Source organism: Pseudopipra pipra, chromosome 6 (genome assembly GCF_036250125.1).
Source record: "Pseudopipra pipra isolate bDixPip1 chromosome 6, bDixPip1.hap1, whole genome shotgun sequence".
NCBI classification, from domain to species: domain Eukaryota; kingdom Metazoa; phylum Chordata; class Aves; order Passeriformes; family Pipridae; genus Pseudopipra; species Pseudopipra pipra.
In genome coordinates, this window is record NC_087554.1 from 44,970,619 (window position 1) to 44,990,572 (window position 19,954).

The 19,954-nt window shown below is 39.8% G+C and overlaps 1 long non-coding RNA gene across 1 annotated transcript; it reads left to right on the plus strand.

Annotated features, from left to right (window-relative positions):
• The first annotated feature begins 2,739 nt into the window (after positions 1-2,739).
• Positions 2,740-19,954, plus strand: LOC135416129 (uncharacterized). Its single transcript, XR_010431453.1, has 3 exons — positions 2,740-3,075; positions 13,311-13,462; positions 19,838-19,954. It is a non-coding gene; the product is annotated as an uncharacterized LOC135416129 (long non-coding RNA).

Consider the following 19,954-nt stretch of genomic DNA (forward strand, 5'->3'; position numbering starts at 1 on the left):
CCTTTATGTGCTCAAGAGAGGACTTGAAATTGCCCCAAATTGATGGGCAGACCTTTCTTTGCAAGAGGGTTATGGAAGGTAGAGGAAGAGATGACTTTCTTTTTTTCTTTGCAGTTACCATACTGTTCAGGCACATACAGTGCCAAACCAGCCCAGCCTACCTTGTTCTTTCAGAAGTGATTGAAGGCTTTAGTAGTTCATTGACACCAGAGGAAAATGTCTCTCTCCCCTTTCCTGCTCTTCTGTTTCTCTCTTCCCCTTCACCTTCCCTGTTCTGATATCCCATCCTTTACCCTGTCCAGTGCTTTACTGAGGTTATCCAACTTCCTCAGAGTTTTCTGTAGACTGGTTGTCTCACAGTCTTGAAAACTGAATCATCTTGTGAGTCCAACAAGCACTGCTTTTAAGTATATGTGGATGGAGGGGAGTGAGGAGGAAGAGAAGGATCCTTCCCTTTTAGCTTGGACTGTTCCTATCATTCCATCTTGAGTAAATATTCTTTGATTTGCTAGGACTTCTGTGAAAGGTTCAGACTGTTGTGTAATCTGCATGTTCTTCTAGAAAGTGATACAGAAATAGATGAGACAGTTCTTTAGAGTTTCAGAGATCAACTTATCAGCAAAGGTCCTGCCTCTGTGTTTCTCACATAGTAATTCAGTTATACCCTTAAACTGAAACTATCTTCTAGATTTCTCATCAGGTGTCATCACGATAAGATACTTTCTATGCACCTTCCAGGGCAAGCTCTATACACAGAGATAGAAGCTGAGATAGACTTTTCCGCAGGAAGACTGACAGCTGAACCAGAATGAAGAGGGAGCAAGAAAATGTGCTGTTCAGTTCTTCTCCTTATAGTGGAGAGCAGGTAAGTGTTTGTGGCTTGAAGTGCTGAGAGATCCCCAATGAGTCCTTTCTCTACACTTTGAATTTTAACAGAGTATGTAATACAGATAAATGCACTGAACAGGGACTGGAAACCTTTGGGCTTGGCAGTAAGAAAATGCAACTAGTCTGCTTCCCATTTAAAACTGTGCTTCTAGAGTTCCTCATTGCTCATTAAGAATCCAGATGCAGCATTTTGTTTCAACCCAGTCTTATGCAGCAGCTGTTGCTCATCTCACTTTATGGAGAGCAGATTTGCTTAAGCAAACACAACTTTGTTTTTGACAAGGTAGGTTGATAAGAGGAGCTGTGCTGACATCTACCTGCACTTCTCAAAAGCATTTGACTTCATACCACATGACATTCCAATTAAAAAATTAGAACCATGCAAAATTAATGTAGCGCATAATAAATAGATTATAATTGCCTGATGGATTTCAAAAAAGGAATTGTAAATGAGGAATCATCATCCACAGAGAGTATTTCCATCAGGGTTCCATTGGGATCTTTTTCAGCCTAACACAATTCAACAAGTTTTTTAATGGTTCAGAAATGAGGAAATCAGTGCCTGTAAAATTTGCAGAGGATACAGCATTAGTAAGAGTAAACAGTGGTAAAGTTGGATCAGTTTGACAGATCAATCTAGTTCATTTGGAAAGTAAGTCTTGTTTAACCAGCACAAATGTTAATGTAGCAAAATGCAAGGTTGTTTGTTTGGGAACAAGGACGATGGGCTACACATGCAGAATGGGTACTTGCTTCCAGGGAAACAGTGACCCTGAAAGGAGTTAGAAGTCAGGTTGGATAATTGACTGAACAAGAGCTCTCAGTTTGATGCTGTTGTTGAAAACTAATGTGACCTCAGATGAATAAGCAGAAAATTGCTGATTAGGAATAGGAAAGCAGAGAGTGTGACCCTACATAGTGATGTACTCTTATGGAGTTTGATTGAGACCACTAAATGCATCCCTGATTTGGGAGTTGAGCCTAAATTGTAGGAGGTGAAAACACTGCACAACACAGCCTTCTGAATGTGGTATGCTAAAGTGATGGCACCTGAGGAAGTCTCTGTCACCAGAGACCTGTTTGAGTTGAAGTCTTCCTTGACATAGAATCAAAGAATATGATGAGTTGGAAAGGACCCATCAGGATCATCGAGTCCAACTCCTGAATCTGCACCCAACCCCCCAAGAATCACACCATGTGCCTGAGAGCATTGTCCAAACACTTCTTGAACTCAGACAGGCTTGGTGCTGTGTCCACTTCCCTGGGGAGCCTGTTCTTCCAGTGCTCAACCACCTTCTGGGAGAAAAACCTTTTCCTGATATCTAAGCTAAACCTCCCGTAACTCAGCTTCATGATATAATATAACCTGTATTTAAATGGTAACACTGAAGTCACTCCATGTTTTTGTGCTGAAGCACCAGTCTTGGCTAGGGAATAATAAACAGAATTGTCCAGCATCATTACGAGGGTGTGTAGTTGTAGGACAAGAGGTAATGAATTCAAACGGAGAGAGGTAGAGCAGATATAAGGAAGAAATTTCTTACTGTGAAGATGGTGAGGCACTGGAACAGGTTTTCCAGAGAAGCTGTGGGTGCCTCATCCATGAAAGTGTTCAAGGCCAGGCTGGGGCTCTGAGCAACCAGATGTAGTGGAATGTGTCCTTGCCCGTGGCACAGGGGCTTGAACTAGATGATCTTTAAGGTCCCTTCCAACCCAAGCCATTCTATGATGCCTTCCTTCCTTCCTTCCTTCCTTCCTTCCTTCCTTCCTTCCTTCCTCCCTTCCTTCCTTCCTTGCTTCCTCCCTCCCTCCCTCCCTCATACCTTCTCCATCTTCTATATTAAGTAATTGTTGCTTTTCAGTCCTTGTAACCTCAATTTGATGTTTGATGTTTAGATTTTGGGTGATTCTGTTGAAGCCTACCCCCATGCGGAGAGCCTGACAGCGAGATGGCTGTGTTGCTATGTGTTGCAGAGACCTGGAGAATTTATTTCTCTTCTGTTGAAAAGAAGATTTTGAATAACCATGGCAACAGTAAAACCTGCTGTGAATCTTACAGCATGAAGTATTTCTGATAGCTGCTTCTGGGGATCAAGGATTTAGTCAAGGATATCTCTTCTGTGTGGTGTTATTCCTTCTTGCCCCAGCTCTCCCACATTGATACCAGAGACATCAATGTGAAGGCAAGTGAACAGTTTCTGACAGATATCTTTTAATGCAATTTTTTTCTGTTCTCCTTTTCTCTGATTGCACATGCACTGGATGTGCATTTCTTTTTATGACTTATTTAAGAGAAATCAGTGTGAAATGTTTAATTTTTAATGTAGAGTATTCAAAGCAAACCACAGAAATGCTGGAAGAAGTGTGTGTATTTTGTGGTGAGTGAAAAAGGACATCCAGCTAATATGAAATGGTTTACCTGGATTAATTAGATCCACTTCAGGGAGTTCAGTGGGAATGTGACTGACCTGGTGGAAAAAAAACATCACATGTATGCTAAGGTTATGGTTAGGTATTCTTTTAACCTACAAGAAGCACCAAAGGTTTTTGTGTAACCTAAATTTACCTTGAGCTGAGAGTCTGTATCTGAATAGCCAGTGGGACTCAGGGGCTATCTGGCAGCTAAGTCTGAACTGACTCTGTGTATTTAGATTATTATTCTTATTGCTTTTATCTCTCCAGCCAGCTTGTTTCAGTCTCACCCTCACAGGAGAGAGTAAGGTCTACAATAGGTTAGAGGTTTGTGAATTCAGATGATGCCTATTGCTTGTCTCATGGCTTCATCTGAGTTTCTCTGATGTAAAATGTACATGACTGAATTCAAGAATTGTTAATTGGTTGTGTCCTAACAGAAATTTCTTAATTTTAAAATGTCTTATTCTATATTATGTGTAGATTGAAGTCTTGTGACAGATGCTGCCTGCCTCCCCTCCAAACCAGCAATATCAAGTCTTCACATTCCTTTGGTGGTATTCTGTTTGCTGAGGTTGTGTTGAGCATATATATATTCAGCCTGTTCTGGCACAACCTGCCTTTGCTTGATTCAGTATGTAGTCAGTGCAAGCTCATGTCTGTCAGCAAAGCGCTGGCAGAGGTGCCACAGTGAATGCTGAGAAATGAAAATACTTAGCTATGATTATTAATATATTAGAAACCATCCCTCCCTGGCAAGGAAAGCTTCCATTCGGCTCTTTAAAAGTCTTCTTGTATGTCTTTCTCCCACATAAATGAAAAAAACCCCATATTATCCCCCTCATGATGGATAAGTATTTCCTCTAACAGGCTGTTGGTCAACTGCTTCAGGTTCTATCTGGACATGAGGAAATAATTTTTTACCATGAGGGTGATGAAGCATTAATTAACCTTGTATTACAAAAATAAGAGTGCACAGTGCAGTGTCACATGGAGCTGCTATGAGGCTCCAGTGCAGAACGTACCAGTCAAAGGCAAATAGAGAAAAGACAGACACTGTTAAACAGTCACAGGGAAGCATCCTGAAGGTGGAATGTACAGAGAGGTTGGGCATTCTCCATCCTTGGAGATATTTAAAAACATCTGTACACAGATCTGGGAAACCAGCTCTAGATGGCCCTGCTTGAGAGGTGGTGTTGAACCAGATGACCTCCAGAGGTCCCTTCCAGCTTCAATCATTTTGTGATCCTGTATTGATAAACCCTTAATGGCCTGTAGTTGGTGACACAGTTAGAAGAAAATATGAATGTGGCATGTGGCTTCTTGTGTTTGCAAGTCTGTCTTTGCTGTGGAAAGCAGAGACCAATATTGAATATTCCCTGCAGTATTTCAGCTTGCAAGTCTCTTAGTGTCTCTTCAGCTGTGTCCCAGCTGTACATCTATTTTCTTTACTACGATACTCTTAACTTTGAGGGCTGTGTAAAATTTCTGAAGATCTGCAGATTATAGGTGCTATGGGAGTGACTCTTCTATGTTATGCTGTACCAAGAGTACATGCTGATGAAACAGGTATGTGGGCATTTGCTTAGAGACAAGAAAATATTTCTTTTTGGCTTGTGGCAGCCATTTCTATAAAAAAAGCAAACCACAAAACCCCACAAAAAACTTCCTCAAAAAAAAAAAAAAAAACAACCCACAAAAGCCCAAACCAGTCAGGGCAGAGCAGAAAAGCCTGTTTTTCACAAACCTGCTAAAAATAAGCACTGTTGCTGCACTGAGATTTTTAATTGGAATTTTTTTCTGCCCAACTCTTTAGTTTAAAACCACCATAGGTTTTAAAATGCATATCTGTGCTTGTATATATATTTGCTTATGCTCCTAGACTTCATCACCTCGTACTCACACAGAAAGGAGTGGCTCGGAATTCAGCACATCCTTCTACAGGCTGAGGCGGCGGGTGAGGATTCCAGCTGCCACCAGAGAGCACTGTCACTATACGTTTGCAGGGCAGGTGCTGCCGCCACTGCCGGCTGCTGGTACCGGCTTTCCCTTTGGTCTGACAGTGGCAGCGAGGTTCTTAAAGGAGAACCTGAGCAGGAGGCTCCGTGCTATCTTTACCTCTGTTCTGCTCTGTGAATCCGCGCTGAAAGGGGCTGGCAAAGGGCAAAGGGCCTTGGCAAAGGACAGCCGGCTGTTGGCAAAACGCTGTGTGCTGGGCTTGAATCCGGGGTGTACAGCCCAAATGCATCCAGCTGTGGGCTGGGAAAATGGCATTTCTGTCATCCTGTCTTTGCACTGCTAGCCCACATTGCTTCTCAAACACGAGAAGTGCTACACAGCAACTGTCCCAAATCAGGGAGCTTTGACACCCTGCTCCCTCTTCTCTACAAAATGTTTGTTACTCAAACCAATTTCACTTGAAGCAAATGTTCCTTATTTGTCATAAACACAAAATCTTATTGCTTCTGTTTGATGCCTGAAGAAGGACTTGTGTGTTCTTGCAAACTGCCTTGTGTTTTTTCTGCCTTCATTTTGCACACAAATATTGCACACATGAGGCTGCAGCAAAGCTACTGACTCTTCAAGTCCTTGCACAGCTCAGGAGCACAGCACTGCTGGGGTTTTCGGCGATCATTCATGTGGTTTGCACACACCTTGTCTGCCTGGAACCAATGTGCCATGCAGGACTAACAATTACTTTGAAATTGGATGTGTTCTCTTTTAAGGATAGGAAAGAACTCTGTATATGGTACAGCTACCTGTTTCTGAAGTAAACATACCTGAAGATGCGAAGACAGCATTTAGTTCTCCTTCTAGGGAGGCTGCCAGACCAAATTATATTCATCCTCAGAGTTATCTCAATTGCTGTCAGATATTCACTACTGAATGAAAGTAGTGTTAGAGATCTCAAAAACATTGCATCTGAATTCTATTCTTTTGTCCATTATCTGAGTCTTTCTCAGTTAGTGTCAAAGGACTTCCTCCATGTCCTCAGGAGAGGCTAGCAAGGGACTGCAGTGCAAGGATTCCTCAGTTCTCCTCCCAGGGGTTAAAATGTACATGGGAATGTGGCAGGGGGGTGATCTGGCTGACTGTATCCTCCTTTTTATGCCGTAACTTGGGTGCTATTTCTGATGAATGCTGTCTCAGCTTCTCAAAGCACTGACCCACTGCCTTGCAGAGATAAGCTACTGTCAGAGCTATCATTTCAGAGTTGGTGCATACTTGGACAGCATTTCTTATAGCTTGGATGGCATAGCACCACAATAGCAGATGCAGTTCCTGTAGATGGAGACACCCAAGATACAGTCTTCAGTAAATAGCATGAGGTGGCATCCTAATGCTGTTGCTCATTCTGTAATGTGTAGGTTAAAATAGACAGTCTGTGGTGAGATGATAGGCCTGTCCTGGTCCAGATTGAAGAGAATTTTCCCTTAAATAAATCCTGCAAGTGGAGGCAGCACCCTCCTGTTTCCTACAGCCCTCCCTTTCATATAACTCCAGGTCCAAATCTTGCTTAATTTATAGGCTCTGACAAGATCTTAGAGCAAGAATGATAGCATGGTTGCAGAGTACAGGCTATCGTTTAGTATCCAAAGTGCCAATTTTCTGACAAAGTGTATAATCTAATATAGTGTTGTATAGTGTCTGTGTTTGACAGGGAACCTCTGTAAGTCACCTCAGATTAAGAAGAGAAGAGTTTGAACTGTTATATGGGTAATGACAAAGAGAAAAGAAAACAATTCAGGCACAAATCTCCATTCTCTCTCCCAAAAGAGTGTAAACAAGACAGAAAAATACAGTCTACCTGAAATCTGACATACATTTTTACCCTGTCTGATATCAATCCATAGTTCCTGTTTGCTTCCCCCTCCCAAGGGCTGAGAGAGCTTTACAAGCAGGCATGTGTACACATATCTCCGAAAAGTGTTATGAAGGAAATTATTTTTGTTTTTCAGAGATGGTAGGATTAAAATAGTTTTATCCAAATCAGTAAAGGTCTTAAAATTTTGCTGTGAGTGTATCATGATGTGGATTTCTCCTGCTGGCTAAGCCAGGGATCTGTTTATTCTGAACTTGTCAGGCTCTGATGACAAAATGGCATATTGGAAAAGACAGGAAAAACTATTACATATTGACTGCAGACTGAGTCCCAAACCTGATGAAACAGCTAAAAATCCCACTGCAGGGTGATCAAGGCATGGAGAAGAGGTTGAGATTAATTTACTCATTTGAGGGTCCTAATCAGTGGCACCGGGTCTAGTTGGTGGCCTGTCACTAGTGGTGTCCCCCAAGGTTCAATACTAGGCCTCATATAGTTTAACTTATTAATTAATGACTTGAGTGAGGTAGAGTACCTTCTCAGCAAGTTTGTTGACAACACCAAGCTGGGAGGAGTGGTCAATACCCCAGAGGGCTGTGCAGCCCTTCAGAAGGACCTTGACAGGTTGGGCAGAGAAGAACTCTCTGAAATTCAACAAAGGCAAATGCAGGGTCCTGCACCTGGGGAAGAATAACCCCAGGCACCAGCACAGGCTGGGGGCCAACCTGCTGGAAAGCAGCTCTACAGAGAGCTGGTGGTCCTGGTGTCCATGAGCCAGCAGGGTGCCGTGGTGGCCAAGAAGGCCAATGGTATCCTGGGGTGCTTTAGGAACAACACTGCCAGCAGGCTGAGAGGGGTGATTCTGCCCCTTTACTCACCCTAGTGAACTTGCAACTGGAGTGCTGTGTCCAGTTCTGGGATCCTCAGTACCAGAGAGACATGGAGCACCTGGAGCAGGTCCAGTGGAGGGCAACAAAGATGATTCAGGGACTGGAGCATCTCTTATGAGGAAAGGCTGAGGGAGCTGGGCCTGTTCAGCCTGGAGAAGAGGTGACTGAAAGAGGACCTTCTGAATGTGTATAAATATTCGAAGAGAGGGTGTCAAGAGGAAAGATCCAGGCTCTTCTTGGTGGTGCCAAGCAATAGGACAAGAGGCAACAGGAAGAAACTATGCACAGGAAGTTCCACCTGAACATGAGGAAGAACTTTACTGTGCAGGTGACTGAGCACTGGAACAGGTTGCCCGGGCAGGTTGCGGAGTCTCCTTCACTGGAGATATTCAAGAACTGTCTGCATGCAATCCTGTGCAGTGTGCTCTGGGATGATCCTGCTTGAACCTGGAGGCTGGACCAGATGACCCACTGTGGTCTCTTCCAAGCTGATCCAATCTGTAATACCGTGATACTTGCAAGCCCAAAGTAGGAGTCTTAGCTTTCTATGTAGTCAGTGGACTACACAGAGCACCTGCTGAAGAAGAGGAAAGCCCAAGGTCGGATCATATGGAGCCAATGTGGACTAGAAAGTTGAACAAGCACTAACTAACTCAAGCATTGAAAATAAACTTGATGGGCAAAAAAATCTTCCATTGTGGTATTTATCTGTAATGTCATGTGGTTCAGCCTGGATGGTGCACAGGAATTCCGTTCTCCTCCACAGTTATTTGCAAACTTTGGCAGAGCATGCAATGAATTGCATCAGTGAGTGCAGATTTCCAAATGACTTGGAAAGCAAGGAAAATCTTCCAAGGGGATCTTTTTTGGACATGACCATGCTCCCACTTGCATAGTCAGGAAGAAAAACATGAATGAACAGCAGTAGAAACATTAGAAAATTTTATTTGCAAAAGTATTTACAACACAGCTTTGGTTTACTTGCCATGGGTCATAACTTGCCATGGTGATAGCAATATTGCATGAAAACCAGAAGGTGATCTAAGTGGATTAGATTATTTTTCACTAAATCATGGGCAGGCATTACACAAAATAAAACCACAGGAAAGGTGAATATCAACGTAAATATTTTTTCATTTGTGATTTTTTAAAATCTGCTAGATTCACAAGAAAAAAAAAAGTAGATTTAAATGATAAGGGGCCATTCCTCATCTCTGAGTTCCACAGTCAACCTAATGGAATTTATGAGCCATTTTCATTCTTCTGGCCCATCTTATTCTGCTTTCTGCTTTTGAACGACATAGCACTATAAGAAATCTAAGCAGGGAAATTGTTTCTCATTCTTCTCAAAAGCTTTGAAAGCTAAACATTTAAACCAAAACCATCTTTAATCTTCAAAGATGCTAAGAATTAAAAGTAAGTTCAACTCTAGCTGTTGATTGCACATAACCTAAGCTCCTATAGATAACAATAGAATATCTTATTAGTAGAACACAGTTAGAATAATGGTTTGGTGATATTTTTAAGTGTTTTTCATGTATTTCATGATGACACACAAAGTAGCTGTTTACATAGCAAACAACGTGTATAATCTCATAGGAAATTGACCATCTACTTGCCCAAGGAGGCAAACTAATAATGTTTTGATATCAGTAGATTTCCCTGGGATCTCAGACTAAAATAGCTTATTCCCATTAATAATAAGTTAGCCAGGCTAGGGGAGCTGAATGTAAGGTAGGTCATGGCAACCTGTGTACATTGTTTTGCGGATGGAGCATGAAAGATGCCTGTAAACCTAAGCCAAGCCTTTCAAGTAAGGATGCTAAATTTTATGGTCCAGTTTTGGGTGCTGATCTTCACAGAATTCAGTGCCAGATTTTCAGGACTACTGACCGTGTCCACATACAACAGAAGTTAAGGGTATTCTCTCCAAAAATGCAGTGGCCATTTTATCAGCTGAAATTGGTGCATCTGCAATTGGAACCCACCTTCGAAAATCAAGCTCACAGGCTTTTATGTGAAAGTGAGACTGTCAAGACAGTGTAATCAAAATCACTGAAAAAGCCTCTTTCACTTAGTGGTAGATCTGTTTTCTCTAGCACAAAGATAAATATTTGAACAGTAACAAGCACTTTCACAGTAAACTGCACTAAGATCTCCTGGATTTCCACCCTTGTGATTTTATTGAAGTATCTTTCACTTACTCCCTGAACCAGAAAGTCCTTTCAAGATTCTCCAGGAAATTGAATCTTGCATCCAGATTTTCCAAATTCAGTCTTTCAATATTTCTACATTAAGCTACCAAAGTACCAACAGGTGTGATAGGTCTCCACTGAAATAAGAGGTTTTAATCTTCACAGAGCCAGTGAAAATATTTGCTGTTGTTATGTTATTCCATAGTGGCAGATAATTTAGAATAAAAACAGATGAGTTTACTATGGAAGATACTATTCAGGAAAGAACCATCTCTGTCTCTTGGGAGAGTATACCAGCACTAGTTTAAAGAGTTGCATGTAGGCTGCCAAACCAAAGGGGTCTTAGCTCTCTCCTTCTGACTTACTATTAAGGCTTGAAGATGAATGATGGAGGATAAGACCATGACACCATATTTGCTGCAGTAGAGTTGTCAGGAAGAGCCAGTTTTATTTTCTCCCTTTAGGAAGTGAAATCATACTGAAAATTACTCCTAGACAAGCCGTTGATAAGCCAGATTTTTTTTTTTTGTTGTTTCTACATGAAGTTTTGTTGGTTTTTTTCCAATTATTACAATAGAAGGAGTTACAAAATCTGCACTGTGAACTGAGACCTTTTTTCCAAAAGCGTGACAATTTTCATACAAAATTATCTCAACATCAAGCCAGTTCCATTAAGAATCACCTTTGAGTTGCAGTCTCATGATTCATGGAAGATATATACTTTCTCATTCTGAAGAGCTGTTGGTCATTTTTATATCCTTCAATTACTGTCTGTCTAATTCATATTGCACTCTGTTCTGTCATAAAAAACCTTTTCTTTCAACAGGGTAGAGAATATAGATTCAGATTTCTTGTGCCTCAAAAGCAGAGGACAAATGAGATTCAGATTCAGCTTTTTGTGGAAAACATGCAAAGTGCAAGATACTGACTGGAATAAATTTTTGAAGCCTTCTCTAATTCAGAAGCATTGAGAAGAATCTTCATGAGAAAATGTTTTTGAGTCAATGAGAGACAAAAGAAGAAACACAGTTGATTGGTTTTGTTGCTTTTTTATTTTTCACAGAATCACAGAATAGTCTGAGTTGGAAGGGCCCCAGAAGGATCATCGAGTCCAACTCAAGTGAATGGCCCATACAGGGATTGAAACCTCAACCTTGGTGTTATTAGCACCATGTTTTAACCAACAGAGCTCATCTCGGGCTATGGAATCTAGACACTTTTAGGACTCAATTCCTACAGATTAAAGTAAATTTTTCTGCCTTGCATCCGCTCTGAGGTTAAGAGAACAATAGGACACTCTATTTTTCGTTATCCCTGTAGCCTACATCTACAGATGATCTCTGGTGGGGATGTGTACGGATCAGTACTAGATGCAAAACACTTACATCTTTTTGCAATCTTCTAGCAGTAAATATTAAATCCTTGATGATTTCAAAGGTATAGATTTAAGAGATAAAAGCTCAAATAAGATAGGTCAGAGCCATCTGTCTAGAAAACAGAATGCACACAGGGATTATAGAATCAGGCTCTGTCCCTGGGAAAGTAGTGACAAAGGAATAGACATAGGGCTTAGAGTTGAAAAGCAATGTGACATGAGACTTCCAGAACGCTCCTATGGGGAAAATAAAACCAAGCAGCAAAAATGCTCAGTCTCTGGAAATTTAAGTAGGAGTAACAAGTAGGATTAAGGAGGGATTTACTCTGTACACAGTGTAGTGAGAGCCAATACTAGAATACTGCATCCAGCCAAAATGTCTAAATTTTAAGGAGAACATTGAAAAAATAATTGAAATATTAAAGGAAAAGGTTATACCAAGAATCTTAAGAGTTTTTCCTAAAGGAGTGACTTGATTGCAGCATGTGTCTTCCTGAGAAGAAAATGCCTAGTAGTAACTAAAGAACTCCACTAGTTCTTTAATCTAGTGGAGGAAAACATAATGAGTCAGAAAATATTAACCAAAGCTGGGGGAAAAATATCAAATCAAATTACATATAAACGAAAAAACTTAGCAGTCAGAAAACTTAACCACAGGTGGATTCTCTGTTCCCTGATGCCTCAAAACAAAACTATTCATTCCTGGATGATGCTTTAGCAAAATATGATTTAGTTAAACAGAATCTACTCAGAATCTACTCAGCCCAGCTTGATACAAAACCAGAAGTAACAAGGCATATTTGCTTAACTGGAAATGAAACACCTTGGGAATACCAGAACAACCAGGTTTTGGTTAGAGGTTCTGTTTTGGTAAAAACAGAGTTGTCACACATTGTTTTATCTCAAAATCCCTGTTTTTCTCTTAACTAGCAGCAAAAAATAATAAATCCCTAAAGGGTTAAATAATCAAGAGATGTTTCCAATTCCCATATTCAAAGCTTTGTGGTAGTATTAAACATGACTGGTTTGAATTTGTTGATTTCAAATTCTACCCAGCTGCATCCTCCACAGTTAAGGGAACTCATTTTACTGACTGCTCCAGCATTGTTTCTGGTTTGTGGTTGGGGTAAATCACTGGTATCCGGTGCCAGATAATTTTGAACAACATGCCCTCTTTTGAGTAGTGAACGTAGATCTGGTTGCTCCAAAAACTGTCATAACACTTCTCCTTCACTATACTCAGGTTTCTATGCTCCAATGGATCATCAAAACAACTTACTTGAGAAATTTGTAATATTGTTCTTTTTTTAGTGTTTCATCTCTAACATTAATACAAGTGGTAACAGTTTTCTTCTAGCTTCAGCCTGTTTCATGAAGTAAAAATAGAGATGTGGACATTTAAAGCTAAAGAAACCAAACAAAGTGAACAAGGAAGATACTCAAAAATGTTCTCATTAATCACATTCTGAAGAAAAGTTAGTTGTCTGCAGGGGAGTTTTTCTTCTACCCTGAAGAATACTCAGCTATTCCTACTGCAGTTTCTATGTTCCTTGGTCTGATTACTGAGATAAAAAGATGAAAGTCATGCATTTGTCCCTGACCAAGACTATTGCTGTACTTGTCATGAAAGCACTGGGATTTTGTAACTGAATTTTTTGCATACCTCTACTTGTACAAAATGCTCTTTCCATAGCAGTACTTTGCCTTTTTTCTCTGATCTCAGGTAGAGCTGGAAGTTCAACCACATAACCCACCTTGAAGCTGTGCCTGTACTGTTCTATTGCTGCTGACAAACTAGGCCAGCTGGCTAATTAATTAAGGATGAGACACTTGGTGATGTGCACCTGGAAATCATTAGATGCCTGGAGGTTACACATTCGTGAGTGCTCTCCTGGAATTTGGAGGTTATCTGTTGTGTGTGTTTCCCTGGATTTCTGCTGGTAAAGTTCAAAGAAAGTGATCTCTGAGAAGTTGCAGAATAATTCTTTGCTTCTGGTCAGGTGCAATTAGTTGTATTTATTGGTAATAGGAATGCAGATTAGAAGTTGACAGGGAATGAAAGTGAAGAGATCAGCCTGGGTCATTGTGATTAAATTCATTCTACAAAATAACTTCTCCTGTGGAAATTAAAGAAATAGTAATACAAGTGAATTATGTATCAAGGTTTTTTTCTTGTATGCCACTCCAAAGATCGAGAGAAAACATCTACATGCCACAATACTTCATAAAACTCATCGCCTCATAACGGAGACAGAGTGAGTTACTTCCAGGTTGTCAGGTTTTGTTCTTTTTTACTCCTTCTTTTATACACAACAGCTGTATGTTTTTCCACAGTGTAAGGTCAGATATGTTACCTCATCAAAATTTGACGTTGGAAAATTATGATACTAACACACAGATAATCCAATAAAACTCTTCTCTTGTTCAGAAAATGCTTAGTCTTTGAAATAAACATTTTTATAAGAAGTGATATGATTTGGTGAAAATTGTAATGAGAAGTTTTTCAGGTCTCAAATTATATTTGTAACTAGCAATAAGGATAAAAATAAGTATCTTTAGAATAATATGGCAGTCAGGGTATACAGAAAGAATAATCACATTATATGTAGTGTTACTTTATTTATTTATTTTAGGGAGCACGTATTTTTTTCCTCTACTAATAATATTTTCTTGCTGGACTTAAGTAATAGGAATCTGTCTTGAAGTCAAAGATTTCTGAGCTGCATTGCACAGTGCAAGAAATTAGGCAGAAAATTTTGAATACATTAATTAATAGTCAGTCATGGAGGTCAGCATGGCTCCTTCCCTTCTGTTCTATTCTAGTCCAACACAATTTAGTGCACTGAAACATTTTATTGGATTAACTAATCTGTGTTGGATCTTAAATTTATGATTTAGTGCAGCTGAACAAGCTTCTAAAAGACAACTGAGCCATGGTAAATCTTGCTTTTAGCCTATGTCAGATCTGAGATCACTTAGCTTTTTCCACCATGAAATTAGTGGTAATACAATACAAACATATGCTTCTATGGAGAGGAGCTTATTTTAGAAGCAGATTATAGGAATTAATTTCTTTCTATTTTTTTCTTTCTTTCTCTCTCTCTCTTTCTTTCTTTCTCTCTCTCTTTCTTTTTCTGTTAATACAGATGGTGGTTTAAACAACATTTTTTGCCCTTTTTTTTAGGACTGTCTGCAGAGGTCTCTGTTAGTTTCTACTACCATCTGTTCTTCTGTTTCAACAGCACAAAACATCAAATAGAATTTTTTTCTTTTTAAGCCATTGCCAATTTCACTGAAAGGAGTGCATATAGAAAAGAACAGAACAGAATAACTGAGATATTTTTCCTGAGAAAGAGGAAATGTTGCAAAATTATGGAGGAGCTTTTATGTTTGCTGACAACTTTAAATTAAAGCTCAGATATACCTTTCTGAGTAGGTGGTGGTGTCGCTCCTATCCCACTCTCTACCTGACACTCGGGGTTTCACTTGAGTCACAAAACACAGTCCTTGGGTATAGAGAGAGAAGACTGAAAGTAGTTGCATACAGATAAGGCTAGATTCTTTTGGGTGACACCAGTTTTGTATTCCCCAACAAACATGATATTGCCTTCTATATTTTTAATAGCCCAAGAGAAGAGAGAAATGGATCATGAAATGCAAAGACATTAGTATCAGGCACAATTAAAATGTCTGATTTTCTTGTTACTGTTGACTTTTGCCCTCCTGAAACAAGAAGGAATGAGACAGGCATGTGACATCCATGACAAATATGAATTGCTGCCACAATGATTTGTTTGCATTAATTTTCTTTAAAAGTTTTTCTTTAGTGTCGGCATTAATAATATTATTTATTGCCTAGTAAAAAAAGGGTTTACCCCCTGGAAGGAAGGAGCAAATAATGAGAGGCTTACCCAGGGGGAAAATTTAAAATCAATACATTCAAAGAGGAAAACTTCATGGGGAGGTTTCTGGGTAGATGTTAACTTGGGATGCTATCTATCTATTTGTGTGTGTTATCAAATTATGTACATACCATACACGGAGGAAAATTAAGGTTTATGATCTTACAAGGAAGTAAGCCTATAAGAAAGATTTTAATGTTATTCAACAAGGACCCAGAGACTTTGAAATAATAAAAAAAAAAATATTTAAGTATTAAAGCCAAACTGTGTAGGCAATAATGGGATAAAGAAATAAAAGGTAGATGACAGTAGCAGCACTCATGAAATGAGAATAAAATACATGACAGCTTTGCTGGACTTTCAAGGCAGAGGTATTGGAGTTGAGGTGGTCAAAAAGACACAATTCATCAACTTTGGGGACTTTAGAGATACTAAAAGCGCCAACTCCAAACCCCTTTCTATAAGAATTTGACAACCTCTGCTTCTTGTTTTCGCAACAATTTGCATAAGAAAGGAATGAAAAATGCTAAGTGAATTTGCTTGTGTGTGTGAAGATCAAGGCCAATGAAAATTAACTATGAAGGTCAAGAAGCAATCTTAACGGTAAGATTTTCTGGGATTGTGAAATAATGTCCACACTGGAAGGTGCTGCAGCAGACCCATTGCTTGGCCCATTTAAAACTGGGCTCTCAGACATCCTAGGCATCTCAGACATCCTGCTGGGCCCAGGGAAGCCATGATGCAGTGGCAGCCCTGGTGCACCTTCCCTATTTCTAGTGTCTGCCAACCTGCTAAAGACCTTCGTGTAGCCCAGTTGGTTTGGGAAGAATTTTTGAGTAATTTTTCTTATGTCCTAAATTGTCTGGCCACTTTTAGTGATCTTCATTTCCTAAAAGCAGTTGCCTTTTGACAGTTGTAATCCATGGATTTCTTTAGTATCCTTATGTTCCATTATTAATGCATCAAGAGAATATATAGGCTTCCAGCACAGCTGGAAAAGAATAGTCCATTACTATTTCTATCTCTGTTAATATTTCTTTGACATTGTGAGAAATTATGTAAAGAGCCCTAAGATTTTTATTTCTGTTGCCAACAACCTACAAGACAGTTTAGACTGGGAGTGGGAAAGTTATGATTTGTGGTGTTATGTTATGCCATAAGAAGTGGGAAACAACATTCACTGGCATCTGCACTTGGTCCAAAAGTTGAAAAGGAATACACTGGGTCATTATATGCAAACCATTTGTGTTACAGGCTTCAAGTAGCTGCTTGTGCTTCAGCTTAGGTTTGGAGGAAATAAATAAATCTCCAGAGAGCTGAACACTGTTAGAGGGGAGAGTTATATTTCCTCTCTTCTTATGTCCTGACTGGGATCTGGCTAATAAAATGCCTGCTTATTCCACTGAGTGCAAAACCATAAATGTCAGCAAGGCTTTCACACAAGGAATGTACCCCCTTCACAACAATGCAGCAAGCCAAAAATGCACTCCATGTCACAGTGATGAGCATATTAGAAAATAAGAAGATAGAGAACCTGTTAAATGCACCCCTTTCAAAGCAGCTGGGTCACAAATTCATGGTGGTGGGTTAGCTCACTTGCACTGCTTCTTGCTATTCATGAATATTCAGGTCTGAAGAAAGACTGCTCCTAAGATGGTCATTGCTTTTGGGTTGTGAACAAGAACATTTAATGCATAGAAATATTTCTGTATTTATAAGTCACATATTTAAACAGTTTCACTCAGACAGGCATCAGAAAAGATGCCATTCAATTTATCCTCCACCTCCTGTGATCAACAAACATCAAGGGTAGCCTGTGTACAACTCATAGGTGGAGGTTTATGTGTGGAAATCAAGACCAGTTTAAAAAGAAGTTCTTACTGTGTCCAATTAATGTATTCAAGTGATTACTTGGGCTGGATAAATAAAAAGCTGATAAAACTTTTGCTCTCTTATTTCACTTAACAAACATTATAAATGTAAAAAAGCTGTAAAACCTATAAGCAGAAAGAAAAAGAGCATGATGATCCCTATAGAGAATGGAATCTTTAATTACAAAGTATTCAAACCATATATACTGTTTTGCTATTAACAAAAAGCAGCTTCCTTTGATGAGGAATGTGCCCATATTTCAATCTTCTTTCTTTTTCTCAATAACTCTTCCTCTTGGAAAGTCTAGAATTAAGTTGTCTGGCATTCTCCTGCCATGAAAAAAATTTATAGACACCATCTATCAAACAAATCTGTAACATTGCTATCTGTGTTTGTGTAAAGAAACCTCTTTGTTTAATAAAACTCTGAAGTGGAAATGACTGAAAGAGTTGAAAGGGCTGTATTTGCACAGTTTCATCAAGTGTTGATCGAGCAAAAGTGTATTAATGTTTTCATTTCTCTAAGGGGTATGTACTCTGTCAAGCAGACCAAGGCCTGATGGTGCTGATGAGCTCTAGGGTGATTTTCATTTCAATGGAGCATCTCTTAAAATTTGGTTTAAGACCATAATCCAGTAATTATGTGAAGCTATGTATATAACTGAATGTGCGTGCCTATGGCAGCCTCAGCTGATACAAGCCTGGGCTGCTGCCCATGTTCCCACCTTTCCCTTCTGCTGCTATTTAGCTTTCTTGGGGTTGCATGAGGAACAAGTTCAGAAGACTGATCTAACTGAAAATTAACCTTACAAAATAGAAATTAATTTTCAAATCAGGATAACTAAAAAAGCAGGTCTCTGGAACTTACATCTGCACTTTAGGCAACTTCTGTTCCTACCATTAACTTAAGCATCCTCATATGGCAACAAAAACTCACAGCTCAATGATATTGTATGGACCTGAAACAATACTCAGTAACTTCTCAGCAGTCCTTTCAAGAGTCAGAAATATTCAGGCAGGATCAAAAGCAGGAACAGACAAAGCAGACAATTGCTGAAGCAGCAGTTGTGACAGGAGCACAGCCTAGCTGCCTGTGTTGCCTGTGGTTGATGCCTGAAGAGATTGCTGCTGAGGGAGACAGGACAGCCACTGGTAGGCTGGTGGCCTTCCCCAGCAACAACATCCATGGCCCTGGAGGAGGACGAGCCCTTGCTCTCCTAGCCCTTGCTTCCCATCCCAGTTCTCTCATCATGTCATGTCATGTCATGTCATGTCTTTCTCCATCTCCATATCCGTCTCCGTCTCCACCTCTCTTTGCAAAGGAAATGGCTTAGCCATATTCTAGTTCATCATTCTGGGAGGAGACATTGACGAGTGCTGAGAAATCTTTACGCTGCATTGGTTCATAAAGGCAGGAGAATGACTATTAAAAGATTGCCAGCTGAAGTACACGGAGTCTGTCAAGGAAGTTGTTGTGCCTTAAAAATGCTGAGGGTTTACTGTGATGGCATTTTCCTCTCAGTTTGTATTAGCACTTTGAAGATAAATTTTAGTACTTTTTTATTGGTAGGGTATTGAGTCTTGGCTGCAAAAACAAGGGTCATTGTAGCCAGAAGCTGTGAAAGTCAATTTTGACTTAACATCAACCCTGCTACTTTAGCTCTGGGACTCTGCTGTTCCAGACACATATTTGTAGCAGATTGACTGGGGGCTTGTGAAGCAATTACAAGAACACTTGAATATTTGGCCAAAGCTGCCAAACTCTCATTACTTTCCATCAAAATCAGAAACCCCAGGTGAGATGCCATGGGCTTGCAGGCTGGTGCCTTGTCTCACATACATCTCCATGCCCAGTATCTGCAGTCCTATACTTTTGTACAAGGCAAAAGCTCATTAAATACCATGTCGATTTTCTTTCTTTTGTTGTTGGAATTACTAATAACACTTACTAACAGTAACAACATTTTTAACCTTATGGACAGGCTAGCATTCAATGTTTCTGTGGGTTTTCTCTCTTGACTATACACAGTGATTATCCAGGGGTATCTTGAAGAATTATTTTTTGAGAATTACATGAAAGCAAACTGGCAGATGTGATAATGAACTGGCAAGTGTTTATATACCTACCCTACATGGCACATACCCTCCATGTCTAACAGCTGGTTGAGATCCTTCCTAAACACAGGGACAACTGGAGCACAGGGATATTTGTCTGAAATCTGCTGTTACAAAAGAATTCGTGTAGACATGATGTACAAGAGGGATAAAGGGGAAACTCTGAGTAAGCACAAGGAGTGTTTTTTTCTCTTGTGAAAACATATTTGTGCTTGGAAAATAATTATTAACTGGAAGAGACTTTTATAGAAAGATTTACCACATGCATGAGACGTATATGACTAAGTAATTCCCCTGCTGATGTATGAAACAGTACCTTCCCCTCTCTCTACCACCATGCCCCATATGCATCTTTTTCTCCCACAGACACTTAACTAGGACTTTCACCATGAGGTGAACTCTGATGTTTTCATGAGCTGAGGAATAATGAGAATGGACCAAGGCATTAACATGTTCAAGACCGATAATAATTTCCTGCTGCTA